Genomic DNA, 19,154 nt, shown 5'->3' on the forward strand with positions numbered 1-19,154 from the left:
CTCTTTGAAATGTCCCAGATTTTAGTCACAATGCAAATACCTTTGTAAAATAACTGGCTTTAAAAACAACAACACAACAACCCTGAAATAAGAACACAAGCACAATTGGCTGCAAATGACCCATGATGCTTGATTTATTCCAGAATGAAATTCCTGTGAGGAAAAGGATGCTCTGCAACTACTCTAAGCATTTTTTTACAAAACTCATTTTTCCTATTACTTACAGCTTGGGGTCTAAATACCGTATGAGAGCCTATACTACCATCTGGGCTCATGCAGGTGTTGTTGTTTTTTCTCCAACTTATAAGGACCCATGTCTTCTTCCTCCCTACCTTACAGAAGTCTGTAGCTGTAAAATTAGGTGAAGGCTCTTCTATACTTTATTAAATATGTGGAGTCATTGGTGCTGTCAGAGCTTGGTTGTTTTCTTGAAGACAACTAGCTAACATCTTCATTGCTAAAGGAGTGTGTAATTTGCTCTCTTTTTATATACAGTGGTTTGTCCTGACTGTGTTGATGGAAATGTTGTTTTCTTCTTGATCCTTAATTAGACTGTTGTTTACTGTTTGATTGTCTGAGTTGGTAGTTTCCTGCTAATCTGGGACCCAGCAATCAACACCAAGATAATCAAGGATTAAAACTAGTACTAATACCAGACCAATTATCAAGCAGTAAACAATATCCCAATCAAGGAACCTTAACATGATAGCCAATTGGTGAATTTGTGGTTCAGTCTACTAGATGAAGCTACAAAACAATTTAACTCAAGAACCAAACTAAGCATCTGTCCTGTTTCCCTATTAGGTTATATATCCATAGAGAACAAATTTAATGAATCTTTACTTTTTTAAAAAAATTAAGGCTTGTTTTCAAGATGTCGCCCTTCATTTAATGCTAACATTCATATCTCTCTTTCCCAAGGAATATATAATCAGCACCTGTTGTCTTAGGCCACACACATTCTTCCAGTCACAACATATGCACGTAAAAGATGAGGGATTTTCTTTCTGTTGCCACAAATAAAATATGAAGGTTGTATCTTCTCAAGTACTGCCTTTCTAATGTGATCTGATGTGATCAGGGTTAAGAGTGCCAAGTAAGAACATATACAGGTTCCAATCTAGGTTGGAAACCAGGACCAGAGTCTTCCAAGCTTTCAGAGTAATGTTGGAGCTCATCCTTAAGGATCTTCTTTCTCATCAGAATATGAGAAAGAAGTTCTCTGAGGATAGACTGCAGCAAGAATCCGAAAGCTCAGAAGACTAAATCTCTGGTCCCAATTTCTGATCCAGACAGGATCCTGCAACACTATCCTGTTTGACTTCATTTGTGGGAGAACATATGTACTACATTGCTCTGTTTCTTGTTTGCTTCTGAGTATTACCACATTGGCAAATGCGAAAACACAGTGCTTGTGTTAGGATGAAAACCCAAGCCATTGAACTTTGCTGAAGTGAACCCGAGCTATTGCTCCTTTTTTTGATTCCTCTGGCTGTTTTGGCAGAAAGTTGAACAAAATATATAATTTTCGTTTCTTATTTTCCATGGAAATTTGAAATATTCTAAATTCATTTTAAATTATATTGTTCATTTTAAAAATATAGGTTAGGTGTTCAGCAGCACTCAATACTCATCTAATTATTGTTCATTCTATGTTGAAAAATGACACAGTCCAAAGTTGTTTTGATTCCTATTTCTCCTTATGGTAGAACATTTCCACTTTTGTTCCTTACAGAATTTGGGTTATTTGAATTATGTAAAGTTTTGCCCCATTGAAACTCAGCAAACATTCTGGTGAAATATTTCAAGTGTTGTTTTCCCCCCCACACTTAGAATACAAGTGTTTTCCCCTGTTTCATATGTACATGCATACATATCCCATTGCTTGACTGTGACAGAGTTTGTGTTGTGAGAACTGGAGTACAGACTGGATAGTTGTCACAGCAAAAGTAATCTTAAAATCACATTTTTAGAAAATGATGGTTTTTTGTGATCATTGATCAGGCAGTTTATATTCCTCAAATAAAATCTCTTCTAACACATACTAGCAATGTCTGGGTAGGCTTAAAAAAACATTACTTGGACATGCTCCAATCATGAAAAAAAAGTTTGAAAGCAAAGAAAAGGCAACACTTAAAGGATGAAGTCATTTGGCTTAATTTCAAGGCATTAGATGTTGGCCTTTGTGCCAATTCTTTTTCCTTGCTTTTGTTCTTAATTTTAGATACATGGCTAAATTTCATTGCTCTTGGAATGGAGGATGCCAAAGTAGAAACAGATAATATGTTGTTCTTTGGTTTGTTTTTGTTTTAAGGGAAATCAACTCTTTTAAGCAGCTCTCAAGTTCACCATAACAAAAGGTTCCCATCCTCCATAATCCAAGGCAAAACATTGACAGTACATCAGCTTCTCACAAACAACAGTTTTCTATTTCTTGAGTCATTTACTAAAGAATCACTAACTGCACAGTCACACACTTCATTAAACCACAAACCCTGGTTCACAAACCACCAGCATTAAATTGGGTTGGATTCAGACACAATAGGCAAAGCATCCTACTACGCATGCCCAAGATGGCGGACGCGCTTGGCTGAGCTCCGCGAGGAGTTTCGGCAACTTAGTGACCCTGGGAGTCCCACAGAAGTGTTTTTTACCTTCTGTGATGGGGCTTGGGTTGGGCGGACGATGAGAGGTTGTTGGTGGCTGTTCCGGGGCGGCTGTGCAGTTCTCTGTTACGGGAGTTGGCTCCATGAGCCTTGGACCTTCGGAGGGCCCTCGGCGGAGTCCGGTGGAGCCTGGGAAGGCCTGGAAGGCCCGGAAGAGCTTGGAAGAGCCGTGCTCCATGCAACGCCGACCAGCTGATTGTCGGTGCCGTGGGAGCCCGGTGAAGCCCGGAGGAGCCCGGGAGAACTTGGCGGAGCCTGGCGGTGCTCGGGAGAGCTTACCAGCTGCCTGGAAGGTTTGGAGGAGCCGCACTCTGCGGGGCGCCGGCTGACTGATGGTCGGTGCCATTGGAGTTGTGGCTTGGAGCAGCGTCAGAGTGAAACTCATCTCGGGAAACTCAGATCATTCCATCTCTTACTATGGGGGGTGAGTTATTACCCCCCGTAGATAGGGCTCGCAACTTGGGAGTCCTCCTAGATTCACAGCTTTCTTTAGAAGATCATATAGTAACTGTGACTAGGGGGGCCTTTACCCAAGTTCGCCTGGTGCGCCAGTTACGGCCCTATCTAGACCGGGATGCCTTGCGTACAGTCATTCATGCGCTCGTGACCTCTCGGTTAGACTATTGCAATGCTCTCTACATGGGGCTGCCCTTGAGGACCACTCAGAGGCTCCAACTGGTGCAGAATGCAGCCGCGAGGGTTGTGTTGGGGGTCTCCCGATACTCCCATGTTACACCTCTGCTCCGTGAGCTGCATTTGCTTCCAGTTGCCTTCCGGGTGAGATTCAAGGTGCTGGTAATGACCTACAAAGCCCTACATGGCATGGGTCCGGAGTACCTTAGGGAGCACCTGCGGCCGGCATCAACTTCCCTCCACCCAGTGTGCTCCCACAGAGAGGGCCTCCTCAGGGTGCCACTGGTCAGAGAATGCTGACTGGTGGCCCCCAGGGGGAGGGCGTTCTCTGTGGGTGCACCTGATCTGTGGAACCGTTTACTGGTTGAGCTCCGGATGGCTCTCGACTTTCGCTCCTTCCGACGTGATCTAAAAACCTATTTGTTTGAACAAGCCGGCCTGGTCTGATGGGTTTGGGTTTTAATTACTGTTTTTAAGTAATTTATTTATTGTATTTGGGCATTATGGTTTAATCTGTTCTTAATTTTTGTATTTTGGTATTTTGGTATTTATTGCCCTGTTCACCGCCCTGAGTCCTTTGGGAGAAGGGCGGTATACAAATTAAATAAAATAAATAAATAAATAAACAAACAAACAAACAAACAAACAAACAAACAAACATATTATGGCTATGAACAGTGGGTAAACTCAGTTTAATTCTGGTCAGGTTGCTAAACAGTCTTACTAGGCAGGCATACTTTCATTTTATTTTCATAATCATTCAAAAAACTCATTTGTGTTCAATTTTTGTTTTTGCAGAGACTCCATAATTAATATCTACCACCTCCTAACCATAGTGATTTCTCAAGCTGGATGGGACAATCACTGACAGGAAAAATGGAAAAGATATGAAGGAGTGAAGTTGTATTTCTGTAAGACACAAGCCTAGGTTTGGTTATAAAAAGAGCAATAGCTTTTAGAGTTATATATCACTCCATAGTGCTTTACAGCACTTTCTGGGTGGTTTACAATGTCAGCATATTACCCCCAACAATATGGATCCTCATTTTACCGACTTTGGAAAGATGGAAGGCTGAGTCAACTTGAAGATCAAACTTCAGGCTGTGGCCAGAGTTTGCCTGCAATATTGCACTTTAACTACTGTGCCACTAAGGCTATCAAAATTTAAGTTTTCACCATATGCCAACAACTAATTCTTACAAAGAGGGATAAGGTAAGGTTGAAAGAAAGAGTAATTTTCCTGGTTTGAGATGATTTGGGTAGGTTGGGTTATCTACTGGTCTGCTTCAAATAGCATGTTGTCTTGAATGATTTTGTGTGGCTTCTGTAGGTATATATTTTATTTTAAAAGCAGAGGGAATGTGTATATTTTTTGCATACATTGCAGTTTCCTCTTCAGAATATTTCTTAATCAGAATGTTGTGTTTTCATATCAATGCTCTATTGGAGTCTTCATTTTAATCGAGAAGTGACTCGATTCTTTTCCAGATGCCAAGAATCAATGATAATGCAACATCATAAGAAGGTAATTCATTTTTTTCTTGTTTTTAGCATTTTTAAAATATGTTAGATGTGGAAAGTCTATTTGAACCCTAATCCAAATACCTTTAGTTTTCTTTTAAAGTGTTCCCTAGCAAAATTACCACAAATTTCTCCATTATTTGCTGCCACATCTTTTGTCTTGCTGTAGAAAATGAAATTGAATATGAAGAATAACAGACTTACAGAGTTGGAAGTGACCTTGCAGATCTTCTAGTCCACCCACCTGCTCAATCAAGAGACCCTATACCACAGAGGTGTTAAACTTGCAACGTCATGTGATGTGTCACGACGTATTGTGACTTTTTTCCCATTGCTGGCAATGGGATGGGCGTGGTTTTGGCATGACGCATCCAGCATGCAGGCCAGCAGTTTGGCACCCCTGCTATACCACCTCAGGCCCCTAGGTTGATCCCCCATGTACCCATTCTTGCTCTTGCTTAGACCATGAAGCTATTAATACTAAGGGGGGGGGAACAATCATTTCTCAAAGAACAAGCAAGTTAGTACCACATTGGTTATGTGGTGGGGCATCCGTTATATGCCGATGCCACCTGAGATCTTTTTAATTGCAGGAACTTGTTTTGCAGAGTGTGTTTTTAATGAGTGTCCTTCCAGCTGGACTATGAAATAGCAACAGCTCATAGTTTAAAGACTTCTTATCTAAATCCTTTCTTTTAGACACAAAATAATTTATGTCTTTGACTGGAAAATGCTTCCAAGTGAGAGTGAGAATTTTCTAGGGCAGTGGCTTTCCAAATGATGAAAAATAAGTCTTTATAGGCAATCTGTAGCATATTTAAACAAATGCAATCATTATCTTTATATATTTATTTTATTGCAGTTCATTACCTGAAAAGTACATCATCTCCTTGGGGGATCGATTAAGACTCTACTAATTTATATTCAGCCTAAATAAAATCTTTTGAGAATTTCCTTGGTCCATCTCATTTGGCTAAGCAGGTGTGGCTCTGTCCTAATGAGACAAATTAACAATGACCTGGCATATTGTGGTCTTTTCTTGCCAGCCCCTTTTCTCCTTTCGCCTAGATAGAACTCTGGCTGTAATGAAGCATGGGATTTGAGATTCAGATATTCAAGATGATAGAACCACATTAGGTTGAGGAAGGATTTCTTTTGAGGTATGCTATATACCATAACACATACCCTTTAGGGTAGGATGCTTAAAAAATTCCTTACTTGAACAGAATTGTCCATGAAGCTTAGGAGAAATCAAAACTATTACCCACATATTGTTATAATTATTGCTGTAGATACATCTAAAAAAGGTAAAGGTAAAGGTTCCCCCGCACATGCGTGCTAGTCGTTTCCGACTCTAGGGGCCAGTGCTCATCTCCATTTCAAAGCCAAAGAGCCAGCACTTGTCCGAGGACGTCTCCGTGGTCATGTGGCCGGCATGACTAGATGCCAAAGGGGCGCACGGAACGCTGTTACCTTCCCACCGTAGTGGTCCCTATTTTTCTACTTGCATACATGATACATCTAGTCATGTTTATATATTTGTCCATCCACGCAGGGTAAAAAGAAACAATTACCCCATATCAGCTAGGCATTGTTGAGGATCCCAATTGATGCATGCATGCGGCTTGATAGACAAAAGGCTTTTACAACCTTGGCACATAGCCAGGACATCCTGTAATAAACTTTGAAGCCCCTCCCACTGACTAGATAAGATATAGGACTGACCAACAACTGGACTACATTTCCCAGAGGCCATCTCTTAAGGAGACAGTGTTTAACCCTTTAAATGCTAAATGTTCTAACATACAGTTCTATTAAGGATACAGCTTTTAACCCTTTAAATGCTAAATGCTCTAACACAATTCTTAATTCCTGAGCTAGCTATATAATGAACCAGATGACTATATACTGGTCCAACACACTTATTATATAGGGATATAAGAAAAAAATATTTCACCTATCTTGCAATAGTATCATAAAGAGACAGAACTTTGATATAAAAAGTTTCTACTTTCTGATTTTCCTAGTGGCTTTACTAAATTTTCTGTGGCAGCAGTAAAGACATCATCAAATACTGTATCCCTGATTACCATGTCTTTATTTGTTTTTATGTGCTTTTATCTTTTACTGTGTATGGCTCATTGATCACAGTAATGATTGCATGGATGTAATTGATGAAACCAGTGTTTGCTATCTTTTTCCTAAGCCCCCTGCTATGGCCTATTCCTAGATACTTTTAAAAGTATTTTACATGCCCCTTACAGGAGACTTTTTACAGTGCTTTGCACTGAAGTCCTACATCTTAGTAACACAACTGGGAAACCCCAGGCTTCCATTTGAAAGCTGAACATCCCTATGCTCACATACAGAGGTTGGCTCTGCATCATGTGTTATTAAAATGCCATTATACTGTATAACCAGTGGTGAATAAAATTTATAGCCCAATTAGAACTTTAATTGCTCCCATTGTTATAGGTTTACTGCTCTCCTTCACTGCTCAAAAACATCTAAGAAAATTGCAAAATTTTTAGTGAAAGCCAGGGCTTTTAGAGACCATTAAGTACCTTCTTTGCATCATTAACTTTTTCAGTATTTTTATTTTTTTCCCCTTGCACTTATCCTATTTATTTTATTTTGTTTTTATGATTGGTGTTTGATCATAAATAAAATATCTGAAAAGTTATTGCATTCCTAGCTCACATCTTATAGACTGGTAAATAATTCTGTATGTGTCACCAGCTACCGTTATTAGCCAGCCCTTAATAGATTTGGATATATTATTGGATTACCATTCTCAAATAGTTTCATTCCAGTGCTATCTTCTTTATGTCAGTCTTGTTAAATGATACATAAGTGGATCAAGTTAGGACGATCAAGTTAGGATAAATAAAGATGAAATATACATGAAAAATAGGCTTTGAAATCCCCTGCTTCTAATTAAGGATGATTTTGACACTCAAAGGCACTTAGAGTGAGAGAAAATGGTTTTGAAAATTTTAAATTTCCTACTATTAGGAGCATCATTACATAAAGCCTTGATTATAGGGAGAGCAGAAACTTGAAGTTCAAGTTTTCTATTAGCATGCATGGCCTAATTTTGTATTAAAGTTGAGGCAGGTGTGGGATAATTGATGTGTTGATTATTAGCAAGGTTGCCTTGCCCAGATCAAAGTCTTTAAGACATGTTGATGGTGCCATGACTACTATCCTCTAGAGACGCACAACAAATAGGTTCTTTGTAAAATGATCCTGAATTATATGCTACTCTAAATATTTTTACACTTAAAATATAGCAAAATACATAGCTATTATAAATACCTAATTTTAAGATATTTTGTTAATGATACCCACAACAGTCTTTTAAATTGAAAAACAGTTTACAGAAAGTATGCAGTAAAGCATGGTCACAGGAGGGACCATTGACCATTGTATATATGTATATATACAGACATGTATATGTATGTATATGCATATGTATATGTATGTATATGTGTGTGTGTGTTTGTGTGTGTGTGTGGAGAGAGAGAGAGACATAGACACACATGCATACATGCAGCTGAAGGCATCATTTGAGAAAAACAAAAAATGATGTATTTGCTCATTAATATAAATATCGGCATAATGTTCAAATGACTTTGTAAAACTGAATTAATGCAAATCTAATTAGAGAATAATTATGAATATATGGAAAAATGACATAAAACAAAATTCTGTACAGCCATTGTGAAGTGTGCCTTTTTTCCTTTAAAGGAAAAATCATTCTGAAAAATGTGAAATATAAATGAGGAAAAACACAGGGAATGCTTTCTTGAATTCTTTACATCATTCAAAATGTTTCTGTCTATGTCACATTACCACAAAAAAAGAGGAAAAAGGCTTAGATGGAGGAATCAAAAAGATGTTAAGCTGTTGCCTAGCTGTTTCTTCCATAGTGTGAATTGTGACATTTTTTCCCCTGTAAATATCTGACATATCTGGTCTATTTTTTTTAGCTTTGTCTTTCATTTCCTGCATACTCCCACCACACCAAATCTGCCCCAATTCTGTTCTAGTTTTGGATAATTATCCTGCATAAGGAGAAATAGAAAGACATAGTACTAAATCTTTTTAAATAATTTATTTTTGATATTCTGTTATGTTGTGAGAGTAAAAACTAGAAAAGTGGAGATATAAAAGAAATCTGGGGTGGGTGGACAACTAACTTTAATAAGAACATCATAAACAAACTTTTGACAGATCTTGAAGAGATATGCATCAAAGAACATTCAGAATCAATTAGGGAAGGCTATCATTGGAGAATTCTAGAGAATACCATGTCTCCCATTAATGTCACCCAGGTTGACACTCTGAAATGGTATCACTGATCTCTCCTGATGAATAATAATCAAAAGCAGGCTTTGAAACAAATAGTTGACTCATGAACAAATAACATTTCTTAAAACACAACCAACTTTTTACATTGCGCTGTAATTTGACTTGAATGGCATTCCAGTGTTATGTTTTGGAACAGTCCACCATGCTGGAAAATATAGAATGGATGTGAATCTGTGTCTGTTTAGAAAATCATAAAAACAAAACAAACCTTAGCAATTTGCCTGAAAAGCCTGATTGTATAGAAGAATATTAAGTGCTACTTTACACCAGTTCTTATTATTTATCCAGGAATCCCAGGCTCAATTACATACTCTGATTAAAAAACAACTTGCAAGGAGAGGTCTTCACTATTTTTTAAAGTGTAAATATCAAGAGCTAAATATCTTTCCACATAATATCCCTATTGTACCTGTTCCTCCTATTCCTGATTTCTTGTTCTTCTGGAATCACAACATGGTTCCCTATTATTCCAATCTACCTGTAACACTTCTGTTGATGAAAAATTTCTCATTTGCTCTTTACATTCATTGAACAACAACAAAAAGATGCCAGTAATCTTCAAAGGAAAGTTCCAGCACTCAGCATAGCTCCAAAAACATATATGGTATAGGAGGCACATACCCATTCCTTCTTCAATATCTGCAGGTCAGTGCTTAATTTGGAAGTGTGCCCAACACAGGTAAACAGGAAAATAGGAAAGGTCTTGAAGGAGAGGAAATGTAAAGTAAGCATGCTGCAGAAAACTGATGCTTTGTAATTTGTTATGTCCTTTTTGCAATTTTGTGAAGGGGAAATGCTTGTTTATGGGAGCAGCTAAAGCATGTTGTCAAAATGCTGCAGGTGCCCACCAACTCACAAGGTTGGACAATTCTATTGTACTCTGTATAGGGAACCAGTTTGATAAAGGACTGCAGCTGTCTAGTTTTTCCTTATGTGTTCAGCTGATCTGGTTTCTGATTGTATAAAAAGAGCTAGTAGTCAGCCTAATGTCTCATAAGGGCATTGGCTGAGGACAAAATATTAAGCTTTTTATTTTAAAAAAAAAATCATAATAATATAGCAATTTTCCAGAGCAGAATGTGCATATGGGAGATGGGTACATCTAAGCCTGGTCTGTTCCATGTTAGATGGCATTCCAGTGGGTAGATATTACTGAATTTTACCTACTACAATCTGGATATAAACCAGCAATGAAAACACTGTTCCACAATGGATTTGAAGATTTTTAAACATCTAAAAAATTAAAATGGTCTTTGTTTCTTACTAAATAATATCAGAATAATTGCCAGTAATTTCTCCCAGGAAAGAAACAAACAATTGACAAGGCCTTTCCACCATTTCCATAATTCCAAAAATAAGAGTGCATGGAGGGTGACTCTAATTCTGATCTCAATTATTGGGATGGTATGGAAAATACCAATCCAACTGGGATCTGTGTGGTAAGCAATGCATACCAGGTTATGAAACTTTCAGGGAACTTGGGGAAGAATTCTTACAGATCACCATGATAGTAATACTTCCCAAAGTTCCATTTCATCAATTCCCTTTAGGTTAATAATAATAATACATCATATCTGCATGGTTTCATGCAAATTTGCTCATAAATCTTTGTAACAATGAAGTACATTCTCAATACTTTTCAAGAAATGTGCTAAGTTATAATGCAATTTAGTTGGGCTTGTGAAAACCCAGACATTAAGGTTTACATATTTAATACATTCTGTGAATTCAGTTATTGCTTGTCCAGTCAGCCATGATTAAGCAAATCATGGTTGAGTGTGATGTGTATACCCAGTCTGTTTCATTGTGTAGATAGACACAGAACTAATACAGAAAAAGCTGGCTTGCTAATGGACTCTTAGTATTGAATAACAGCAGGCATATACATAGAATGAAGGCTATTGCTAAGCACATTGGTTTGTGCTTAAAATTAAGCTGCCCTGAGTCTTCGGAGAAGGGCGGGATATAAATGGGATTTTAAAAAAAATACTACACAATACTGCAACTTATTTCATGTTCTTCATAATGGAAACTAACTTATACCAAATTGAGTATAAAAATAGACTTGTAATGTATAAACGTTCTTTGGAAATCACTGAAATAATCCATTTAGAAATGATCTTTCCCCAGTCTGCTAAAATGATAGACAACTTGCAACTGGATCATTAACTCAGATTTGTAACATGCAAAGGCAAGCATCATTATTGTTATTATTCAACTTTGAGGTCTGCAAAGTGGCATTCTTTTGCTTGTCTTGTGCAGTTAAATTCATAATCCTAGGATAGGCATCTCTTTGACATTTTTGTCTCTCCTCTCACATTGATACCACACACTATTTCTCATTGTTAGTGCTAGACATTCTGCCATACTAGTTCCTAGACTGATAGCATCTTCTGGATTGAAATTCTTCCATTATTATCTCCCATAAATGTCATGAATGAGTCAATGTTACATTTACCTTGAAAGCACCATGCTCATCTGAATGGATGAGTAGTTGCTTAAAAGAAGCTGACCATCAAACCAGGAGCAACTCTGTTCAGCACAGCAACAGTATGCTTCCAAAACCATTTAAAGGGAACTACATCTGTGACACTGAACGTTAGAGCATGTTTAGACCCAGGAATTTCTCTGATGCATGTATTGTTACACTCTGAGAGCCCAATAAGTATCTCAAATTGTTCTGATATATCAGATTCAAGAGTAGCCTTCCAAATTCATATATTATCATGAAAAAAGTCGGTGGCTTTTCTCCAATCCTATTTTTATAGGTTTCTCCAACACTATATGAATATTATTCAGAAAGAACAACATTAAACTTTAACCAGAATTTAAGTTAATAGAGGTAACAAAGATTCAGGATCAAATTTTGTTTCTGTTATTCAATACTAAGAGTCCATTAGCAAGCCAGCTTTTTCTGTATTAGTTCTGTGTCTATCTACACAATGAAACAGACTGGGTATACACATCACACTCAACCATGCTTAATCATGGCTGACTGGACAAGCAATAACCTGGCCCCATCTGCCTTGTGGCAGCCCCTCAGATATTGGAACACTGCTATCAGGTCTCCCCTATTACTTTTTTCTTTAGACTAGCCAAATCCAAGTCCCGTAGCCATTCTTCATATGTTTTAGTCTCCAGGCCCCTGATCATCCTAGCTGCTCTTCTCACATTTTATTTTGTCCCCCATTTGCATCCTTTCTTTAATGATTCTATTGCACCATTTCTTTGATATCAGTGTAACTTTTCCTGTGGTGAGGTTGTCCGTGGTGCGTTGTCCAAGGTGAGTTATCCATGGTGAGTTGGCTTCCGCGAATTGTTCTAGGCTTTGGTCCATGTGCTAAGGAATTGGCATAATCAATTAATATGTTTTTCTGTATAATATGTAATAACCTAAAATATTAATATTAATTATTGGCAAGCTAATTTTGATCATTTGAGGTAATTATTTCTACAGCTTTCTAAAACAGAATACATAGCTTGCTGTGTGTGTGCATCTCCCTTCTGAAAAAGATTGGATTATTTCTGTCTCATTGCATCTGTACTTGCAAACTTGCAAGCATATACACATAAGAACAAGTAATAATTTGCGCTCACTAGTTGCTTTAAGCTAACATAGACAGCCCAGTTCTTGGTCCCTCCAGACGTTTTTAACAATCGTCTTTTTCACTAACAGTTGTATGCTAAGATGACAGCTTTGTAGTAAAAATATCTAGACGAACTTAACATGTTTTAAGAATCTTTGAAACTCTTAACAGGCTAGGTTTTTGTTTGCAGCTGTCCTTGGTCCTAAAAAACCAGATGATGATTCTAGTCTCATTTTACTCTAGTTGATAATGCATTCTATTCTTATTCTGTCTATTTGAATTTTGTTGCAAACTTTTTTAGCCAGAACTGTTCAGAACTGTTAAATGTCATAGTTGAATTCAACCAACAGAATGCACAACTGTTAACCATTGCTTTACAGTGACTTCAACCGACTTGTAGTGTTTTATGTATCAAAGTCATGTGAAGTCATAGGTTCATGAAGTTTTGAACATACTCATAGCCTCTATAGGCCAAGTGGATTGAATCATAAACTCTTAGCAGAAAAGGACCATTTAAGTCTTTGTATATAACTGAATTAAAACAGGGTTATGATATCACTCTACAGATGCCTTTTTGAAAGGGTAAAACATACCCAACTGCTTCTTTCTCTCTTCATGGTTTCTAATCCCTTGATATATCTTATCATTCTTCTCAGAGCCTGCTCCAATTTCTCTGAATTCTCTTTAAAATCTACTGCTCAGAACTGAACACAGATGGTAGCTACAGTGTATAAATAGAGTGGAACAAATACTACTTGCTGCCGGCGTCAACTTCCCTCCACCCTGTGCGTTCCCACAGAGAGGGCCTCCCCAGGGTGCCACCGGTCAGAGAGTGTCGCCTGGTGGCCCCCAGGGGGAGGTCCTTCTCTGTGGGCGTGCCGGAATTGTGGAACCGTTTGCCGGTTGAGCTCCGGATGGCGCCCGACCTTTGCTCCTTCCGATGCGATCTGAAGACTCACTTATTTGAACAAGCCGGCCTGGCCTGATGGGGGATGGGTTTGGATTTTATTGTTGTTTTAAATGTATTTTAATCTATTGTTAACTTGGGCATCTTGTTTAATTCCTTTTTAATTTTTGTATTTTGTATTTTTATATGTTTGCCCTGTTCACCGCCCTGAGTCCTTCGGGAGAAGGGCGGTATACAAATAAAATTATTTATTTATTATTTATTTACTTATGATTTGTAATAATTAGAATACACTCATTAATTTGCAGTATTATTATTGTTTTTCTTTCTTGCCCTCTTCCATGGACTGGATGGATAGGGGAGAATATCAGCTTAGTCTTCAAGATTGTAAACTTTCTTCTTTTCAAAGTCTGTGGTTCTATGGCTATGGCGGCTTTTTACAGTATCATTTATCTCCACATGTAATAGCAGGCAGAGATAACTGTCATTGGCCCAATAAGTCTTCTTTTCTGGTTTTTTCTGACACGTCCTTGATCTTTGTTTTTTTTAGAAAACTTATTTCATGAGCCAATGTGTCTGATCAACCACTTTTCTTTCAGTTTCTCATAGCCATGAATTAATTTTGAAGTCAGCACAAGTGACAGTTTTTGTGCTGATAAAGGTAGTGAAAATCTCTCCTGTATTTGATTCACGGTAATATGAAACTAAAACATCTCTCATATGTATGAGTGGAGGCTGCTTGCAATAACTAATTTGATAGATTGCATGCTTAATATGTGATCCAAAAAAAAGGATCTGTTTTCTTAGTTAGCTGAACCCACAATAACCAACAGCTCTTATGAAAAACATTAGTAAAATATGCCATTGTTATATTATATTGTCTTTTTAATTGCTGTATCATTATATAACGTTTGGGAACGAGAATAAAGAAAAGAGACTCCAGTTCATCCCAAATCTATTTAGGACATTTCTTTGCGATTTTGCACTTATATAATTGCCATTCATTAGGAATACTGTTATCCTCGTAGAAGTTTCACTGCCTAGTCATAAACTTTATTATTTCTGCAAATATTGAGCAAACTAGCTTTGTTTTGGATTAAATCCCAAGTTGATGAAATGGAAAACATGAACATTCCTCCACCACTTTTATCAGTGACTGATTTTGTTTCACAACAAGGCAACAGATCCAGAAACATAAGCAGTGGAAACTGTGGCTTAATGCCACAGTTAACCAAATAGTCTTTTGGCAGTTTCTTGTTCTGTTTCATTTTAAATCTACCATTAAATGGTGCAGTTTTTTCTGTAACAACCCAGATGGTTTTTGTTTTAATGATGGATGGATGGATGGATGGATGGATGGATGGATGGATGAATGGATGGATGGATGGATAGGTAAGTATGTAGATAGATAGAATAATGATAGATAGAATAATATCCCATGCTTTTAAACTTGGACACCCATTACGAACATTTTGTCACTTAAAACAGCATCAGAAAATGGAGCCATATATTATAGGAAGCAAAACAAGAAGCCTGCTACAAAGCAAATGACAAGTTATAAAGTCTAATGAAAACTGAAATTACAGTGGCAATAAAGTAGAGAAAACAACTCTTCAGTGGAAGTTACAAGATAGGAGGAAAAATAATGTGTAAGAACTAATTACGCAGAAGCATTTTTATCTCTGCATTCTAATTCTCCTCAGTTTCGGGATTCCTATTAGGATGGCAGTGTCACCCCACATTGGCATTTTGACTCAGGGGAAGGGAGCTAGAACTTGGGTGGAATCTTTGAGGTAGACCAGATAATAATAATAATAATAATAATAATAATAATAATAATAATAATAATAATAATAATAATAATAATAATAATAATAATAATAATAATAATAATAATAATTAATAATAATAATAATAATAATAATAATAATAATAATAATAATAATAATAATAATAATAATAATAATAATAAGAAGAAGAAGAAGAAGAAGAAGAAGAAGAAGAAGAAGAAGAAGAAGAAGAAGAAGAAGAAGAAGAAGAAGTTGGAAGGGACCTTGGAGGTCATCTAGTCCAACCCCCTGCTCAGGCAGGAAACCCTACACCATTTCAGGCAAATGGCTGTCCAGTCTCTTCTTAAAAACCTCCAGTGTTGGAGCATTCACCACCTCTGGAGGCAGGTTGTTCCACTGGTTAATTGTTCTAACTGTCAGGAAATTTCTCCTTAGTTCTAGGTTGCTTCTCTCCTTGACTAGTTTCCATCCATTGCTTCTTGTCCTGCTTTCAGGTGCTTTGGAGAATAGCTTGACTCCCTCTTCTTTGTGGCAGCCCCTGATATATTGGAACACTGCTATCATGTCACCCCTCACCCTTCTCTTCATTAAACTATACATACCCAATTCCAGCAACCGTTCCCTATATGTTTTAGCCTCTAGTCCCCCAATCATCAGGAAGCAGATACCATAAGAGATTTTTGACATTATCATCCTTCTACAAAAAATCAAAGCAAGGCAATCTTGAGTTTCTTTCATGTTTCCTATTTTCTCAGGTTAATGGCAATAGCACTTAGAATTATATATTGCTTCATAGTGCTTTATAGCACTGTCTGAATACTTTACAATATCAGCATATTTCCTCCAACAATCTGGGTCCTCATTTTACTGACCTTGGAAGGATGGAAGGCTGAGTCAATGTTTACGTGGTCAGGATCAAACTCCTGGCAGTGAGCAGTCAGCCTGCAATACTGCATTCTAACTACAGTATCACCACAACTCTGGCTTAGGTAAAGCTTCATGTTTTAGTTTCAGTACAGTTCTCACATATTTTCTTCAAGGCCTCCCTGTAGTCCTCTACAGAAAAAGAAATAAGAGTAGCTGTGAAAGTGATGTGAACTTCTAAAACAGGGACAGATTAAGGTGCTCTTTATAGGAATTTTAAAAAGCTATAGCTTTAAGAATTTAGGACAGTATTTCTCAACCTTGGTTTGATTTAAGATGTGTGGACTTTAAGATGCATGGAGTTGATTATATCCAAAGTTGTGCATGCTTTTTCTCTTTATTTTTCTCTGTCAGTTCTGAAATGGAACTTTTGATTCTTTTTGTGAGAGGTGCATCATTATATCTTCACTACATTCTATGGAAACAATTGGTGAGAGAAGTTAGAATACAGAATAACAGAGTTGGAAGGGACCTTGGAAGTCTAGTTCAACACCTTGGTCAACACCTTGGTCAAGCAGGAAACCCTATAACATTCCATACAATTGGCTGTCCAACCTCTTCTTAAAAACCAAGCTGTTTCACTGATTGTTTCCACTGACAGGAAATTTATCCTAAATTTTAGGTTAGATCTTCTTTGTTAAGCTTCCATCCATTATTTCTTGTTCTGCCCTCAAGTGCTTTGGAGAATAAGTCGCCCCACGCTTCTCTGTGACAGCCCTTCAAACATTGGAAGACTGATATCATGTCAGCCATAGTCCTTTTCTTCTTTAAACTAGACATACCCAATTCCTGTATGCTTTAGCTTCCAGTTCCCTGATCATCTTTGTCACTCTTCTCTGAACGCTTTCTAGAGTCTCAATATCTTTTTTGTAACTCAACCAATCCTGAAAATTCAGTTAGAATCTAATGTTATGACATGGGGCAGATCCAAACTTTCTGCTTGGTCCATTGCCAGTACAGGATATGTATTACTTATGATTTTTCAGTCACTACATGGATGACTCAGCCCATTGCAAATGTAGTCCATGCCTGTGTATTTCAGATTTGATTAAAAATGCTGTTTTCTGTTCTGAATTGTCTTAAGCATCTCGGAACAGATTGTATTTCATTCTGTTTTAATAGCAGTTCCAACCCTTATTGATTTGCAGTCTCTGACATACAAATTTGCAGTCTCTGACATTGGTTTGTGCTTAAAATTTTAAGCCGCCCTGAGTCTTCGGAGAAGGGCAGGATATAAATGGGATTAAATAAATACTTCCATCTCACCAGTGCTGCCCGTAACAGCCATTTCATCCTGGGCTGCCAAGCTGCTATGGTCTCTGTTGTTGCTCTTTGCTGTTTCTTAAATTAATCCTGCTGTAAACCCAAAGGCTGGTGGCCTGTTAAATTGATCAGTTATCTTCACCCCTAGAAGCTATCTATTTAACTCAGTGGGCACCATTTCTTTTTCTGGCAAGACTTGGTGGAACATGCTCTTCTTCCTCAACTATGTATAGTAGAGCAAAAGCTTCTTTTCTGTCATTCTTTGTCTGTGTTACTTTATTTTGAACTTCTTTATTTGCAGTGTAGGAGGATTGATTTTTTTAAAAAAAAAACCACTTTCCAAATCAACTTCTGTGCTTTAGAGATGGAAAGAAATGACATTTTCAAACATTAAATTAGCCCAAGTGTGGAAAATGGTATGGGTGCAAGCTGAGTAAATGAAATGAAATGAACCTAAAATGAAATCTGAAACATCCCACTTGAAATAGCTGAAAGGGAATATTTACCCTGCAAAAATATTTAAAGAGGTAGACTAGAGAGCAAATTTAGGGATCAAATTTCTCCCCATTTGATCTTAAATGAACTGATCTCTTAGTCATACCTGCATAACTGAAGTTTGTGTAATTTTAGTTTCATTTCTAAAATGCTGCAGTTTGGGCAATGGCTATGGTCTGATGAGACATAGTTGGCCACTAGGAAATAATGATAATGTGGGTGCAAGTTAAACAGGCTGTTAAAAAGAAAGTCAGGAAAAAAGGACTGTGGAAAATTTAGAAGAATGGTGAAAGGTAAAGTTTTCAGCTATACATCACCTTCCAAGAATATGGCACTCTTTCTCATCAATTGATTTATTTTGATAGGTGGATGTGGATGTTTTTTGATTTTATTCTTTTATTATAACTTAAATATGAGCCAGCAGTAAGCAGCAGATGACAAAAAAGCTAATACAATCCTTGGTTATATAAACAGAGAAATATCACGTGAAGTATTAGTTACCACTTTATAAAACCTTAGTAAAACTTGGAATACTATATCCAGTTTTGGTCATCACATTACAAAAAAGGAGAGACTTTGGAAAAAGTGCAGAGAACAGCAACTAAGGTGATTAAAGGCCTGGAGACTAAACATGTAAAGAACGGTTGCAGGATTTGGGTATAGCTAGTCTAGAGAAAAGAAGGACTAGGGCAGACATGATAGCAGTATTCCAGTATTTGAGGGGTTGCCACAAAGAAGAGGGGGGGGGGACAACTTATTTTCCAAAGCACCAGAGGGCAGGACAAGAAACAATGGATGGAAACTAATCAAGGAAAGGAGCGACCTGGAATTAAGGAGAAATTTCCTAACAGTGAGAACAATCAACCAGTGGAACAGCTTGCCTTCAGAAGCTGTGGGTGCTTCATCACTGGAGGTTTTTAAGAAGAGACTGGAGACCCATTTGTCTGAAAGGGTATAAGATCTCCTGCTTGAGCAGGGGGTTGGACTAGAAGAC

This window comes from Vipera berus, assembly GCF_964194415.1.
Source record: "Vipera berus genome assembly, chromosome: 2".
NCBI lineage: Eukaryota > Metazoa > Chordata > Lepidosauria > Squamata > Viperidae > Vipera > Vipera berus.